Here is a 17,007-nt window from a genome sequence, read left to right as displayed (position 1 = left end):
CCTGTCATATTGGTTCAATTATCCTATCTGATCATTCTCATGATTGATACAATTAGATTTTAATTTTAGTATTGCCATAGAGCGAAGTAGATTCTGGAGGTTTAACACCTCTCTCTTAGCAAATGCTGTGTTTTGTGATCTTGTACAAAAGTGGATCCTTCACTATTGTGAAGATGACAAAAATCACTAGTATCACCTGCAACAATGTGGGATGCTGCTAAAACAACTATTGGGGGGCATATCATTTCCCTCAATCCTAAAAAAATCTCAATTGAAAAGAGATTAAATTTAGAAGCAGAGGTATCGCACTTAGAGAACTTACATACAAAAATAAAAAACACCTAGAGAGTTCACTTTATTAGCCATATACAATTTATTGCATTAGGAATTCATCTTTTCACATACCCCAGCTTGCTCTCTATCAGACACACAGACAGAGAGAGAATCTTGGGGTCAGAGCACAGGGTCAGCCATTGTATAACACCCCTGGAGCAGTTGGGTTTAAGGGCTTTGCTTAGGAGCCCAACAGAGTAGGATTCCTCTGCCGGACTTTCTAGCCACAGGCGCAGATCCTTAGCCACACAACCACTGCTCCGCCCCAAATTAGTTGCTCTAGTTGGGCAGCGTTATGTAGATCAAAGACAGAATTGAATTTAGAACATTCAGAACATTAAAAAATATTTGCTTTTCAAACAGAGGTATTACAAATATGGAAATAAGCCAATTAGATTACTCACCCACAAGATAAAAAATAAACAAAATGAGTGTTCCATTAAGTCTGTAAAGTTAACAGATGGTTCACAGACATATGATCCCAGGTCAATTAACAACATTCTGTCTGTGTTCTCAAAGACGGTTTTCTGAACTCATACATCAGAAAGACTACAGAAACCAAAATTATCCTGCAGCTACAGTAGGATCACACCTTCCCCCTTCTCTTAACGACAGACTACTTTTCTTCTAAATTTTCTCCATTCATTGGAAGTTTCATTTCCAATTAAACTTCCAATGTTCTAAACCTATTCTGACTTCACACGTCTTGATTGGCCTCTCTTTCTGTCCCCTGCTCCCACCTCTCACTCCTCCTCTCTTCCAGCCTTTGTTCTCCCACTACATTACCTTTGCTTACTGCCTTGTCTTTCTCACACCTGAAGAAGGCTCCAGGGCCGAAACATTGTGTTTTCTTTCTTCTTTTTTTCAGCACGGAATAAACCTATTACTTGTTCCTTTGCAGCCCAGGCATGCTGATGCAGCTATCCACCTGAACTACAATTCAGGTTTTTAAATACTGTATTTAAAAACTTCTATAAGGCACTTTATGTTTCACAAAACAATGTGGCATAAGTTGATATACCATCATACCTGTAAAAGGTATTTATTATATTACAACCTCATTTCTGAGGTTCATAGGAATGCTCTTAATGCACCTTTAACCCCTGGAGAGGCTCTGGGTGCAATTTTATCTGTGCCCTTGGGCACATCACCATGGCTGGATTTGTACCATCTAGAATTGTATAAATCTACCAGATCAAGGCTCATTACCTGAGACTTGGAATAAAGCCTCTATCTGTTTGCTTTTGAAAAAAAGATAAGGATGCACAGGACTGTGCATCATACAGACCTATAAGCCTATTAAATTCTGATTTGAATTCAATAGGCTTATAGGTCTATTGAATTCGCCGTTTCAAATTGAATTTGAAACAGGCGCCGTCCTTCGGATGAGACGTAAAACCGAGGTCCTGACTCTCTGTGGTCATTAAAAATCCCAGGGCGCTTCTCGAAAAGAGTAGGGGTGTAACCCCGGTGTCCTGGCCAAATTTCCAATTGGCCCTTACTAATCATGGCCTCCTAATAATCCCCCTCTATGAATTGGCTACATTACTCTGCTCTCCTCCCCACTGATAGCTGATGTGTGGTGAGCGTTCTGGCGCACTATGGCTGCCGTCGCATCATCCAGGTGGATGCTGCACATTGGTGGTGGTGGAGGGGAGTCCCCATTACCTGTAAAGCGCTTTGAGTGGAGTGTCCAGAAAAGCGCTATATAAGTGTAAGCAATTATTAATTATTATTATTATTATTTGCCAAAATATTGGCAAAGGTTCTTGCTCATAGATTAGAAAACATATTACCAAATATGATTAAACCTGATCATACAGGGTTTGTAAAACCCATTACAATTTCTACCCTTTATTAACAATGTTAGTCTATTGAGAAATCTGTTAGACAAATTTCTAGAACACAATACTCTCCTGGATTGGAGGAATACTTAATAATACCTTAATATACCCATTTGTATGTCTCTATTGTCTCCTGTCATTCTCAATCCTATTTCAAATGCAAATGAAAAATATAGGACTTCTAGACAAGAAAGTGGATTTTAGATCTTTACTGTTTATTCTCATAATAAATTTTAAAATCTTTTGATCAGATCAAAACTGAATATAATATTCCCGCATCTGAATTTTACACATTTCTTCAAATACGCCATATTATTATATCTCGTCTCAAAGGAAATAGATTGAGATTGGTTCTATTGAAATTGAAAAAAAATTAAGAACTCCTGGTACCCCAAGGGGAATGTTATCAAAATTATATAATATATTAGTTACTAACTGTAAATCTTCATATACACCCCAGAAAACTACCTGGGAGCAAGATTTGGGGCGCTCATTTACTGACTAGGACCGTATGTGTGAAAAGCTGCACTGAAAGTTCTATCATACAAGAGCTTAATTTCAAATTTCATAACAAATTTTATCTAACCCTAGTTTGTTTGCAAAAGCTACACCCAATGTTTAAGTGTCACTCTCAGATGAGTACCTTTATTAATTTATTCTGGCAGTGTGATAAAATTAAACAATACTGAAAAAATTGACATTCTGTCATTAAAAAAATCTCGGGTGAACATGTTACTATGTTTGCAAAATTGTGTTTTCTACACAGTGATTATACAGTCATACTTGACAAAGGCTCTGAATGCCTATTTTAAACACTTGTTTCTTTTTCCAAGAAGTGTATTTTGCTGATATGGTCTGTCTCCAAGGTACCCACTGTTGAAATGTGACTCTCTCAAGTAGCTGCATTTCTACCTCTGGAAAAACTAACATACAGATCCAGCCATTCAAAATGAGTGAGGTACGCTGTGGTAAAACGTGGTGGGCGTGGGGCAATATACCGTATTATAACCTATTCAAAGCTTAACGTAACGTAACGTAAGCAGCTTAACTTCTCATGTACAGCATTTGAACTGTTGCCAGAAAACGCCCAGTTTCAAATCTTGGTCACTGCTGAGGGATAATCTTTTTCCAATTAAGAATTTAAGTTATATACTCTTCAGACTTTTAATAATTTTAAACTGTGTACTACAGCATGTTAATCATTAAACATTTATTTACTTTATAAAAGCAAGATTGCTCAGTTAGACAAAAGTACACAACCTTCCACCTTCATCACAAATATTTTAATTTTATGCATCAAAGTCTTTACGGGATATATTACTTATAGTACTAATAATGAATGACCTTGGGCAGACTGTAAGATCAAAGTATTACTGTATCTTTGTAACCATCTGAATCAGTTTAACTGTTACAACATGAAAATACAGATGCGGCCATTCAAAATGCACGGTACAAACCCGTACCGCACGCAACTACCCACAAGCCACCGCAGTCTACCACGGTAAGTGATTGGCTGGCCAAAATGACCAACAGGGGCACTCGTGGTGCATTGGTAGGTAGTGAAAAGATTTAATCATTTAATCTCTTTACTGTGCATGTTTTAATCCGCTAAGTATTGAATATTTTTATGGAATTTTACCACTAAAGGGAAATTTTAGTAGCTGAGCATAAAAAGAAGAGGAGCATAACGCATTTGAAGGTCATAAACGATATTAATTTAGGAACATAAACATATTACTTTATGTAAACTGTACTGTATATGGCTGGATTTGGTAGGTTAAAGAAAAAATATACACCAGTCTTCCATTTCTCCCTAAACATTTTAAGCATCAAAGTTTTATGAAACGGGCCCCAAATATGTGATTACTGTATAGAATGAATTTTAATTTTAAAAAATGATTTATCATAAAAATTAAGTAATTCACTGTCCATCCTTCAGCTTCTGACACCAATGTAATGAATTTGGGTTTGTTGAGCACGAACACAGAGACTCAGACTTGTGGAGTTAAAAACCGCGCTTTATTTCTTCTCCATCACCACCCGCTAGCAGCACTCCCGCGCCCAGACGAGAGAGAGACACAAGACAAGCCCGCCAAGAGTGCGGGTCCAAGAGAGAGAGAGAGAGACAGAGAGAGAGAGAGACACATAGGGGTGCGGAACCAGGGAACTATTTACATGGAAAACGGGATCTCCCCAGACTGTACGTCCGTTTCACTGTTACCTGGATACCTCTTTGGGGATATCCTCTATATCCTCTTGGGGGGAATATCCTCTTGGAGGATATTCTAACAAAAAGTGATTTTAAGACGATCTGTCAAAGTGCGATGAAATACAATATGTTGGACAGTATACTTCTCAAAGTGCTTTACAGGATAACAACAATCATAACAACAACAATTTAACAAGTCCTGGGAGAAAGAATATCATCAATATTAATAATAATAATAAACTTTATTTTATATAGCGCCTTTAAAGGTGACTTTAAAAAAAATACTTTTTTAAAATGCATTTGCATTTGCACACAGAGCAGTGTTTACTTGAACATGGAGATGCCATACTGAATAATTCCTGCACACAACCATTGCAACGGAATTTGCATCGTTTGGCAGGGCTATGATTCATACAAGTGGTGGTGGATTTGGAGACAAAATGTATTTACATTGGGTTGCTGTAAGTGGAGCACTAATAACCCCAAAGCTCTACTTAGTATTTTACAAGAGAATGCACCTGACAAGCTGGACAGTATGCTTCTCAAAGCTCTTTACAGGATAACAACAATAACAACAACAATTTACAAGTTCTGGGAGGAAAAATATGATCAATGTTAATAATAATATAAACTTTATTTCATATAGCACCTTTAAAGGTGGCTCCTCAAAGTGCTTTACAGGATAACAACCGATGAAACAACAGTGGCTGGGGGTTGAAAATACCTGTGAAACCGGTTGGTTCACAAACGATATACTGTAGACACAGAGACTCAGTAGCGATAGCAATTAGCAATATGAAAATAGCAATATTATGGACACACAATTGACTTTTTTCGTTGTTAGAAATTATTAAACACTCTGTTAAAAGCAAGGGAGTTTTTATATCTGTTATAGTAAAAGAAAATGTCAGACGAACTAGGGATTGGGCAGTTTTTCAGTGCTTGTACAATCGATGGAAATGTTCAAATAAGTGTTCTAAAGAAATAAACAAAAAAGTAATTTTTTCCTTTTCATTTAAAATGATGGTTACAAATAATGTGGACCAGTGTAATACTTTGAGTTTACAGCTTGTCCAAGGTCATTCATTATTAATACTATTAGTAATATCTTCAGTAAAGGCTTTGATGCATAGAATATTTCTGCATAATTAAAATATTTATGATAAAGGTTGTGTACATTTGCCCAACTGAGCAATCTTGCTTTCATAAAATATACCAACTTTTTAATGACTGATGATTATCATGCTGTAATACACAGTTTAAATTTAAAAGTTCAAATGCTGTACGAGAGGTTAAGCTTTATTGGCTCCTACTGGCAGTTTTACAAGGTGATTCTGGATACTTTCCGATACAACGTCAAATGACGCGTTACACTGCGTCATACCACGTTAGGATGCGACACGCCCACCGCATGGTACCGTGGTGTACCTCACTTGTTTTGAATGGCTGCATCTGTGCTTAATTTTTACTTAATGACAAAAAGTAACACCACAGCATTTCGTTGATCCGATCACGTATTCGTTTCCAATCATGCAAAGTAAGTTTTCAGAATCTCCGATTCACCATGCCTTTCACAAGTTAATGAACGATATTAATTTAGGAATATAAACATATTATGTAAACTGTATATGGCTGGTATTGGTAATTAAAAATACACACCAGTATTCCACTTTCTTCCTAAACATTTTAAGCATCAAAGTCTTGCATTCGGTTACATAGTGTGGTTATTTTGGAAAAGTTTTTACGTACTTCTTCTGACTATATTAAGTATATGTAAATATTTTATGATATAGTAGTTCAGGTGGGTAGCTGCGTCAGCATGAGTAGGCTGCAAAGGAACAAGTAATAGGTTTATTCCATGGTGAAAAAAAGAAGAGAGAAAACACAACGTTTCGGCCATGGAGCCTTCTTCAGGTGTGAGAGAGACAAGGCGTAGGCAAAGATAATGTAGCGGGAGAACAAAGGCTGGGAGGGAGGAGGAGTGAGAGGCAGGAGCAGGGGACAGAAAGAGAGGCCAATCAAGAGGTGTGAAGTCAGAATAGTTGTCGAGAGGCGTGAAATGAAACTTCCAATGAATGGAGAAAATTTAGTAGAATAGTAGTCTGTCCTTAAGAGAAGGGGAAAGGTGTGATCCAAGCTGCAGGATAAGTTTGGTTTCGGTGGTCTTTCTGACGTATGAGTTCGGAAAACCATCTTTGAGAACACAGATGGAGAGGTTAGAGTGGTCATTGCCGTCAGAGGTGAAATGAGAAACAATGGGCTTGGAAAGATCTTTAATCTTCACAGTCCTGACATGTTCTCTAAAGCGGTCTCCAAGTCTCCTTCCTGTTTCTCCAATGTAGAGAGAAACTGGGCATTTACTGCAAGAGATACAGTAAATAAGGTTGCTGGGGGTACAAGATGCCATCTGGGTGATCCGGAATTGTCCTGAGGGGCCTTAAATGAGTGTGGTGTTGGATGTGTACTTGCAGGTGATACAGCGAACTCTGTTGCAAGGGAAAGTACCAGGTGTGGATGGTTTCTGAGGGCGGTCGAGGGAGCTGTGAACAAGAAGGTTGCGTAGATTAGGTGATCGGCGATATGAGATGATGGGGCGGTCAGAAAAGAGGGCCCCAATGGAGGGATCATCCTGTAGGATGGAAAAGTTATCGTTAATGGTCCTGGGGATAGGAAGTGTGTTGGGGTGGTAGGGAAGCACCAAAGGAATGCAGTTGTTACGGTGGAGTTCCTGATTGGGTTGATGGTCTGAGGGGTGTTTTTGGCTCGGGCAAGGGCCCTGTCAATAACACTGCTGGGGTATCCTCTGTTGATGAAAAAAGAGTACATTTTGAGGGTTTGGTTCTCGAAGTCGATGTCATCACTGCATAGTCGTCGTAGCCGAAGGAACTGTGAAAAAGGGAGAGAGTTTTTAATATGTTTGGGGTGAAATGAGTTATACAAGAGATAGCTGTGTGAATCCGTGGGTTTGTAATAAACCAAAGTTGAGAGTCGGGGGTAGTTGCTGGAGAAATTGATGTCTAGAAACGGAAGAGAAGTGGAAGATATGTTAACCGTATATTTGAGGGATGGGTGGAAGTTGGTGAAATGGTGCAGGAAGTACTCAAGCTGATTTTTGGAGCATGTGGCGGCACCGACGCAGTCATCAATATATCGCTTGTAGAGGTCAGGGACATAGCCAGTGTAGGAAGCGAAGAAGCGTTCTTCTACCCAGCCAACAAAGATATTGGAATAGCTGGGTCACATTCTGGTGCCCATGGCAACTCCACTCACCAATCGTTGGTAAAAACGATTATTGAAGGAGAATGCGTTCAGTGTGAGAACCAATTCTGCAAGGCGTACCAGGGTGTGGGTGGGTGGATCAAGCACTGTGCGTTTGTTCAGCGTGTGCTTGAGGGCTGTAAGGCCGTCACTATGGGGATGACAGTTTAAAGAGATGTGATGTCCATGGTAAAAATGTAGCATTCGGTGCCCTGAAATTGGAAATCATTAAAAAGTTGGAGCGCGTGGTTGGTGTCTTTGATGTATGAGGGAAGACCATCAACCAGCGGTCTCATGAGGCTGTCGAGAAAGGCTGAGATGTAAGTGGTGTGACACTTACATGCTGATAAGATGGGGCATCCAGGGGTGTCAGGTTTGTGGATTTTGGGGAGGAGGTAAAATTGAGATACCTATGGATGTTCAATGATGAGCTGGTTCGCCTCCTGGGGGAGCTCATTACTGCTGATAAGAAGAAAAATGGTGGATACCACTTCTTTTGGTAGTCAGTGGTAGAGTCCTGTTGGAGAGGGAGGTAGGCAGAAGTGTCAGGCTTCAGAGATGTATAGATTCTTATGCCACACCACAACAGCACCTCCTTTGTCCGCTGGTTTGATGACGATATCATCCCTGTTGCGGAGAGACTGGAGTGCCTGATTTTCTCCTTGGGTGAGGTTGGAGCTGTGTTTACTGGGTATAGAGAGTGCCTTGGGAGCTTGATTGGTGCATTGGTTAATGAAATAATCGACTGATGGAAAACGGCCAGAGGGGGGAGTCCAACAGCTCTGTTTGGGATTAATGTTGTTAATGACATCAATAACTGGGTTGTTATCAGCTGCCTGTGATGAGGAATCGTCAGCAAAATGTGCTCTGAGACGGATCCTGCGGTAAAAGCGGTTAAGGTCTACATTGGTCTGGGAGATGTCCAGCTTCCTGGGAACTGGTACAAAACTGAGGCCTTTGCTGAGGAGGGATCGCTCATCCTGTGAAAGGGAAAGAAGGTCAGAAGGTATAGTGACAACAAGGTTAGGACTGGTGAAGGTGTTTGGGGTGTTGATGGTTTTCTTCTGAAGAAGATGACTGAGTGTTTTGAGTTGAGAAACTGGTAGAGTTTAGAGTTGAGAGATCTAATGAGGTTAGTTATAAAAGGAAGATGATGTGGAGCTGTCAGCCGTAGACATTCCTTAGCCTCTTTGATGTTGTTGTCAGAAAGGATAATCTGTTTTGTTCATATATTTATAAATATCATATATTTTATCATTTTATTCAAGGTGCTTTATTAGCATGACCGATGGGTACAATCAGTGTTGCCAAAGCAAATAAAAATAATAAAATTAACATGAAACAAAGACATATCATAAAATATTTACATATAGTGTAAACATACTGAGCATTATTTGGAGACAGATTCACTGTTCCTCAGGCTGTGAGAGGAGATCACATACTGGGCTGTCAGTTCAACTGAGTTCCCCCCTCCCTCTCCCAGTAGGACTGGGACCCATTATGGTTCTGGCAGGTTAGATCTCTGGGATTAGATTTCTGAAATAAGGGAAGAATGTTTCTCTAATCCCAGAATATCTGTCACAGTGCAGTAGGAAGTGCACCTCTGTCACTATTTCTTCCCGCTGGCAGTGGGAGCACAGCCTGTCCTCTCTGGGAAGCCACGTCTGTCTGTGTCACCCAGTTTTCATGGCCAGGCTGTGGTCACTGAGCCTGTACTTTGTCAGGGCCTGTTTCTTTTTGCTGTTTCTTATTTTGGTCAAATATTCGGCTAGTGTGTGTTGTCTGTTTAGGGTTCTGTGGCATTCCAGTTTATGTTGTATTTGTGTGTGTGTGTTCCAGTGTGTGAGATATTGCTGTTTGATCTGTGCTGTGAAGTGGTTGAGCCTGAGTTGTGGTGCTCTAGCAGTGCTGTCCTGATGCTGGATAGTGCCAGTTTGGCTTGGTTCAGTGACATTATTACATTATTAATAATATCTTCTGTGTCGCATCAACATTGGAATGTTCTTTTTTACAAGTGTAAAAAGGAGACATAACGTGTCTCCTCTATAACTCTTCAGTTTACATAGAAATTCTACTAGAGCCTCACAACTTTGTCCAATCATACTCTTCATATGTCTAATTTTTAGTTTAGCAGGATTTGAGCTACAGTATATGAATATAATTATACCATTATTAATTTCTTTAGATATGTGATTCCATATTGTATTCCATATTAATCACATTCTACAACTGTCAATATAGTGTACATAATATTTGCTATTTTAGTTTTTCAAATATTTTTTTATTTGTTCAAAGAAAACTCATGGCAACAGCTAGGCTTGAACACTTGACTTACAGCATGGAAAGCACACGCTTAATGCATTATGCCACAGACATAATCATGTGGGAAGCAGTGAAACTATAGCAGACATTTCCAAAGAAAGTGTACTACTGTGATACTTGATCTACAGAATATGAATATAATTATACCGTTATTAATTTGTTCAGATAAGCAATTCCATGTTATATTCCCTATTAATCAAATTCTAAAAAGTAAAAAGTATGCTTTTGTTTACTGCATTAAAGAGCGTATTCGCACAAAAGGTTAAAACATTATAACTTTTTACAAAGTATATAAGCTTAATATAGTCAGAAGGAGCACGTACAGATGCAGCCATTCAAAATGGGTGAGGTATTTCGCGGCATACCCCGGTGGGCGTGTCACAGTATCACGCGGTATCACGCATTTCACGTGTGTCACGTGACTAACTATCCGGCGTCGCCTTGTAAAACCGCCAGGGGGAGCTTAACCTCTCATGTACAGCATTTGAGCCTTTAATTTTGAACTGTGTATTACAGCATGTTAATCATCAGTCATTAAAATGTTGGTATATATTATGAAAGCAAGATTGCTCAGTTGGACAGAAGTACACAACCTACCTTTATCAGAAATATTTATGCATCAAAGCCTTTACTGAAGATATTACTAATAGTATTAATAATGGATGACTTTGGACAAGCTGTATACTCAAAGTATAATTTCTTTAGCACATTTGTACAAGCACTTGGAATCTGTCCAAGCCATACTTTGTCAGGCATTTTGTTTTACTTCAACGGGGCATAAAAACTTCCTTGCTTTTAACAGGGCGTTTCATAATTTCTAGCTACGAAAATGATTTAAAATGCGACACCTATCATTCAACTAGAGCTTAAAATATCACAAGGAAAAATACACACCGGTATTCCATTTCTCCCTAAACATTGTAAGCTTCGAAGTCTTTAACTAACGTGATACCGGAGTCAACAAGCATACTTTTAGAATTTGATTAAAAGGGAATATAATATGGAATCGCGTATCTAAAGAATTTAATAACGGTATGATTATATCCGTGTACTGCGGCAGGACTGTGTAAGGCTGTTTCGCCTACCTGAACATGCGAGCTGTCTTGTAGCCTACTGGTCTAGGTGCGTGACTTCCAGCTGGTAGGTTGTGTGTTCGAATCCAGCTGGTGCTGGACTTTTATTTTAACAAACATTTATTCGAAAAAATAGTTAAGCGATATTATGGACAATCAATTGACTTTTATATTTCAAAATATCGCAACATGATCGATATTTGCGATATTTTGAATATATCTTCCCTTCTGACAGTGGTTCCTGCTTCTATTGTGTGTGTGTGTGCAACAGTAAATTTTTATAGAGAAATGGAGGCGGGACAGTATGCGTTACAATATAAACATTTATATTGATTTAAATCGTGTTCTGATTTAAATCGCAAACGCGTGTTTAATTATGTGTTTTTTAATCATGATCAGGCTAATGCATTTCTACATTTTCTGTATGAACCAGCTTAGAGGTTCATACAGAAAGACAGCTTGTGTTTAAATTGAGTGTAAGGTAATTTATGCTTCTAAAGTCATGGTCAGTATTGTTGTACTGTGCTGTACTGTGTCACATTATTTTATAGCGTTTTTATTGCGTTATTAAATCCGGTGGCGCTGTGTTAGTTTCCTGACTCACATTATTTAAACTGCGACACTGATCATTCATCTCTAAATAAACTTTATTTTATATAGCATTTTAAGCGAATAGGTAATTAGATTGCTCATAAACCTAATCACTTTTTCTTCATAAACACAGCGTGATTGCTCTCTGAAAATGCTTTTCCTTTATTTTTAAAGTAGGCTCAGATTTCAACTATAGATCGTATTATTATAAACTTTCTTGGAAAAATGTATTTTATGTAAACCATGTTTGCTATTAATTCATTTAGGGCTAAAATACGTTCATTGTCTTCTAATCGAGTCGAGTTGACATTGGAAGCCTGCCACACCCGGACCGTTAACGCATTAGCACGTCAAAGCCCATTGAGCCAGTATTGGCTTTAGTATCCCCCCCTTCTCCCCTCAATTCAATTCAATTCAAGGTGTTTTATTTACATGACAGATGGGTACAAGCAGTGTTGGGTACTGTATGTATATTGTTACGCTTACGGCAGACAGGCACTGTGTAGGAGCCGACGCACCAGAGCAGCGCCTGCAATTTTTATATTTATAACTTAGTTTTTAAAATTAGTCAAGCAATACGAAGCATCTCCTTTTACTTAGTGCCTGAGCATACTGCAACGCGTGTGAAGCCCATAAACGATATTAATTTTGGAACTTAAACATACAGTATATGGCTGGTCTCGGTACTTTAAAGAAAACATACACACCAGTATTCCATTTCTCCCTAAACATTTTAAGCATCGAAGTCTTTAACTAACGCGATACCGGAGTCAACAAGCATACTTTTAGAATTTGATTAAAAGGGAATATAATATGGAATCGCGTATCTACAGAATTTAAAGACCAGACAATCGCAAACTCGTTTTCAATAAAATTATTTTATTCATTCAGCAGTTTGTGAGAGGGACATCCAGCAGGGAGAGACACACACACCGGTTTTCATTGACAACATTGTTTTTTTTTCAATTCCTCTTGTCTAACAGGAATGTTTTGTTTGTGGACAGACTGTTAGACAAGAGGAAAAGACTGCCTCCTCCTACGAAGCATTTCGTTGATCCGATCACGAATTCTTTTCCAGTCGTACGCAGCAAGGGTTGAGAATCTCCGATTCACCATCGTACTAATGGTTTCCCGGAGATTGGGTTAAAAAAAAACAAAAAACATACTAACAACTGTGCCATCCTACTCCTTAGTTAATACATTTTATTATTCATAAACAGTTAACATTGTTAGCAAAATATTTTGAATTATATTTAACCCTATTTTTTCTTTAGTTTTGTATTTAACTTATTATATGATAGTCAGACTTAATGTATATTTGAACAATGAAAATATATTTTTACAAGATTTTACATTAAGCACTTAAAATTAATATGGTTAATAATAGTAAACTGTAACATGCTGTAACAAGATCGGTTACAAGAAGAAAATGCTTTCAGAGAAAATGTTTCAACCAAACTTATTCCCACACACCCCGCCCCCACTACCATTAGAATATACACAAACATTTTAGCGTTTCATTCTGAGCAGAAGACCCTCACACCTGAAGAGTGCTGGCTGTGACGAATTAAACCGGTTTTACAGGTTTCAATCACAGACCATGTGACATGGGACTCAGTAAACTACAGTAACACCGTATTTGATAACGCTTTAAAAACGCTATAAAATAATGTGACTTGGCACAGAACAAGTTTACAACACAGTACAAAGATAAATGCTGACCATGACTTTAGAAGCATAAATTGCCTTACACTCAATTTAAACACAAGCTGTCTTTAGCCCTCTAAGCTGGTTCATACAGAAATGTAGAGATCTAGGCTCAGAACACACAGCTTCATTAGCGAATACATATGCAGGACAACTAGAGAAGACGTTTTACAGAGGGTGGATTTTTAGAAACATCCCATCAGACATCCCATCATATTCACAACGTGAAATCTAGAAAATAATATTACGTAACCAAAATCCGCAATATGGAAACAGAACCTGTGTAATTGTTGATAGATGATGTACTCGTAACATTTTTTCAAGACGAACTACAACATTTAAAAAATGACTTGTATGTACTTGATATCTCTAATCAATCCACGGGTCCCAGCACAAAACGAAAGTAAAACGCATACCGTTTCTCGCTTCTTATTGCTCAAAAGTAATTTGACCGTATGAAATGCATAATATAAACCTAGAAACATATACGTGAGCAGTACTTAAGCACTGTAGTATCGGTGTTAAGACATACCTCTCAAATACTGTAAATCAAGTTAAAAATATCTCAAGACCGATTCTGGTCGTAATGAAACCATGCAAGGGAGTTTTTATGTCCGTTGCAGTTCTTTTGCAACATGAATATAATTATATCGTTATTAATTTCTTGAGATACGCGATTCCATATTATATTCCCTTTTAATCAAATTCTAAAAGTATGCTTGTTGACTCCGGTATCACGTTAGTTAAAGACTTCGAAGCTTACAATGTTTAGGGAGAAATGGAATACCGGTGTGTATTTTTTTCTTTAAAGTACCGAGACCAGCCATATACTGTATGTTTATGTTAAGATTTCCCTTCAGTGGTAAAATTAGATATGAATATTCAATACTTAAACGGGCACAGTTAAGACATTAAATATACATGTACATATTGTATACAGTACAGTTTGCATACGGTAATATGTTTATGTTACGCGATTAAAAAATAAATAAATAAAACTGGAAGGTCCAGCACCACCATTATGTTTATATGGTTGTTTTTGTTGGTTGGTTGTTATTATGGTTATTAATAATTCGATCTATAGTTGTAATCTGAGCCTAAATAAAAAGAAAAAGCAAGTGATTAGGTTTATGAGCAATCTAATTACTTATTCGTTTAAAACGCTATATAAAATAAAGTTTATTATTAATTTGCTGGACAGAGCGGTGAACATTATTATGCATAAGACAAAGATAACGATCCTGATCAGTTTAGAAATCTGTGTACGCTGTAAGGTTTTTACTTCTTAAACTTTTAAAATACACGTTTAGAATTGAAAGAAATTCTCTTCCTGGTATAGCAAACCAGCACGTCTTTTTTCTCCAATCAGAGGGGTGTCAGATAGTGTCAGCCAATCACCATTCTGCGTTGGGTAGCAACGGGTGACTGTTCTCAGGCGGAAGATGTAAACAGCTTAATGTTCGTGTTAAATATTTTTTTTAAATTAAAATTCATTCTATACAGCAATCGCATATTTGGGTACCGTTTCATAAAACTTTCATGCTTAAAATGTTTAGGGAGAAATGGAAGACTGGTGTGTATTTTTTCTTTAAACTACCAAGACCAGCCATACACAGTACAGTTTACATACATACAGTAATGTTTTAAATTAATATCGTTTATGACCTTCAGATGCGTTATGCTCCTCTTCTTTTTATGCTCAGCTACTAAAATTTCCCTTTAGTGGTAAAATCCATATAAATATTCAAAACTAAGCGGATTAAAATGTGCACAGTAAAGACATTAAATGATTCAATCTTTGCACTACCAACCAATGCACCACGAGTGCCCCTGTCGGTCATTTTGGCCAGCCAATCACTTGCCCTGCGGTATGCTCCGGTGCCCCGCGGTGGCTTGTGGGTAGGTTACCGTACCGCGGGTTTTTACCGCGCATTTTGAATGGCTGCATCTGTACAAACTTTTCCAAAATATCCACAGTATGTAACCGAATGTAAGACTTTGATGCTTAAAATGTTTAGGAAGAAAGTGGAATACTGGTGTGTATTTTTTATTTAAACTTCCAATACCAGCCATATACAGTTTACATAATATGTTTATGTTCCTAAATTAATATCGTTTATGACCTTCAGTCGTGTTATGCTCCTCTTCTTTTTAGGCTCAGCTACTAAAATGTCCCTTTAGTTGTGAAATTCCATATCAATATTTGATACTAAGCAGATTAAAACATGCACAGTAAAGAGATTAAATGATTAAATCTTTTCACTAACACCCAATGCACCATGAGTGCCCCTGTCAGTCATTTTGGCCAGCCAATCACGTACTGCGGTACAACGCAGTGAACTGTGGGTAATTGCATGCGGTATGGGGTTGTACCGTGGATTTTGAGTGGCTGCATCTGTATGATCTAAACTTGAAATCAGAGCACTTTTGGAAGATCTGGTCTCCAATTTGCACTTATATGCAAAACCACCTTTCTTAATTCATATTGTTTTTTTCTATGATTATTTTAGTAATGAAGGACTGCAATTTTGTCCCAATATGCCCTAACACATCATTATGTAATTTATTTCCTTTTGTATTAATGGATGATCATATTTTACCTTGAATGATGAATATGCTATAAACTGACTACTTACCGTTGTTAATGTTAGAAGCAAAAGAATAAAATAAAAAATGTCATGACTGTAAACTTTAAAGCACTAAAATGTGAAACCTTAGTAGGCATACTCAAAGAATACTTTTGCAAGAACATTAACATGGTAGGAACAAACAGTTTCCTATTTGACTCAAATGACTTTCTAGTCCCTTTCCAATTAGCAGTCTAGATAAATAAACAAAAATCGTAATGAATCTTTAAAAAAAAAAAGTGGAATCCTACCTTTGGACAATGAAGCTGAGCAGTGTCACTCACTATGCAGCAATGATTGGTGAGCTATGATAAAGCAGTCTGTGTATGTGGGATTCACATTTGTTATGCCTTTTTATACTGGGTATAAAGGAGGCTGTGTCCCAGTCATTCAATTTTTTATTTGTTTTCTATTGGATATTTTTAGAAATTGCTTCATACTGAAGTTCACATTGAGACACTTCAGTGTTTAAAATTTAGAATTTTGTAATGCCTCATGTTGTCAATAAGTAACTTAAGAGGTTCACTGCACCTTAATAAAGCAGAGTTTGTTACCCTTCCTGAAAACAACTTTATAATTATAACTTCATAAACATTATTTCCAACTTTATTATTCAAAATATTAACCATGTTCTCTTCCACAGATTACTACTTTCATTATAATGAAAATATAAAAAACAGTTAATAGTAAAACAAATCAAAAGGATTCTTTATGATAATACACAAAAGTATTTAGAATGTTATATATTAGTATTAACTCATATACTAAATGTATTATATAATTTAAAACAGTTAAACTTAAAAGTGTAGATGACTTCTTTGAAAATGGTTATCCAAAGAATATTAATTAATAGTTACAATTACATTAAAAAATATAGATGTACAAGATTTCATTTTTATTTCCAGCAGCCTTTGCTTTTGTTATTGTCATTGCTATTAATAATTATATTAATATATATATATAATTAATATAATAAAACAATAGTAATAATAATAATAAGAAGAATAGTTATAATAATTGACCATGTGTACAGATCAATTTCA

General features: G+C 37.3%; 1 protein-coding gene across 2 annotated transcripts in view; it reads right to left on the bottom strand.

Moving 5' to 3' along the window:
• LOC148647993 (galactose-specific lectin nattectin-like) overlaps positions 1-16,363 on the bottom strand; it is a 30,253-nt gene extending 13,890 nt beyond the window's left edge. Inside the window, exons 1-2 of one of the 2 annotated variants that reach the window (XM_088608043.1) lie at positions 16,216-16,305; positions 8,055-8,161 (exon numbers count right to left, since the gene is read on the bottom strand). The gene's annotated coding sequence lies outside the window, so the exon portion shown is untranslated. Of the gene's footprint in view, positions 1-8,054; positions 8,162-16,215 lie in introns of both variants that reach the window. The other variant, XM_088608042.1, reaches the window with a different exon arrangement.
• Positions 16,364-17,007: the final 644 nt, after the last annotated feature.

The sequence above is a fragment of the Lepisosteus platostomus genome, chromosome 15, assembly GCF_059453375.1.
Source record: "Lepisosteus platostomus isolate fLepPlt1 chromosome 15, fLepPlt1.hap1, whole genome shotgun sequence".
NCBI lineage: Eukaryota > Metazoa > Chordata > Actinopteri > Semionotiformes > Lepisosteidae > Lepisosteus > Lepisosteus platostomus.
This window is presented reverse-complemented; position numbering and strand designations above follow the sequence as displayed.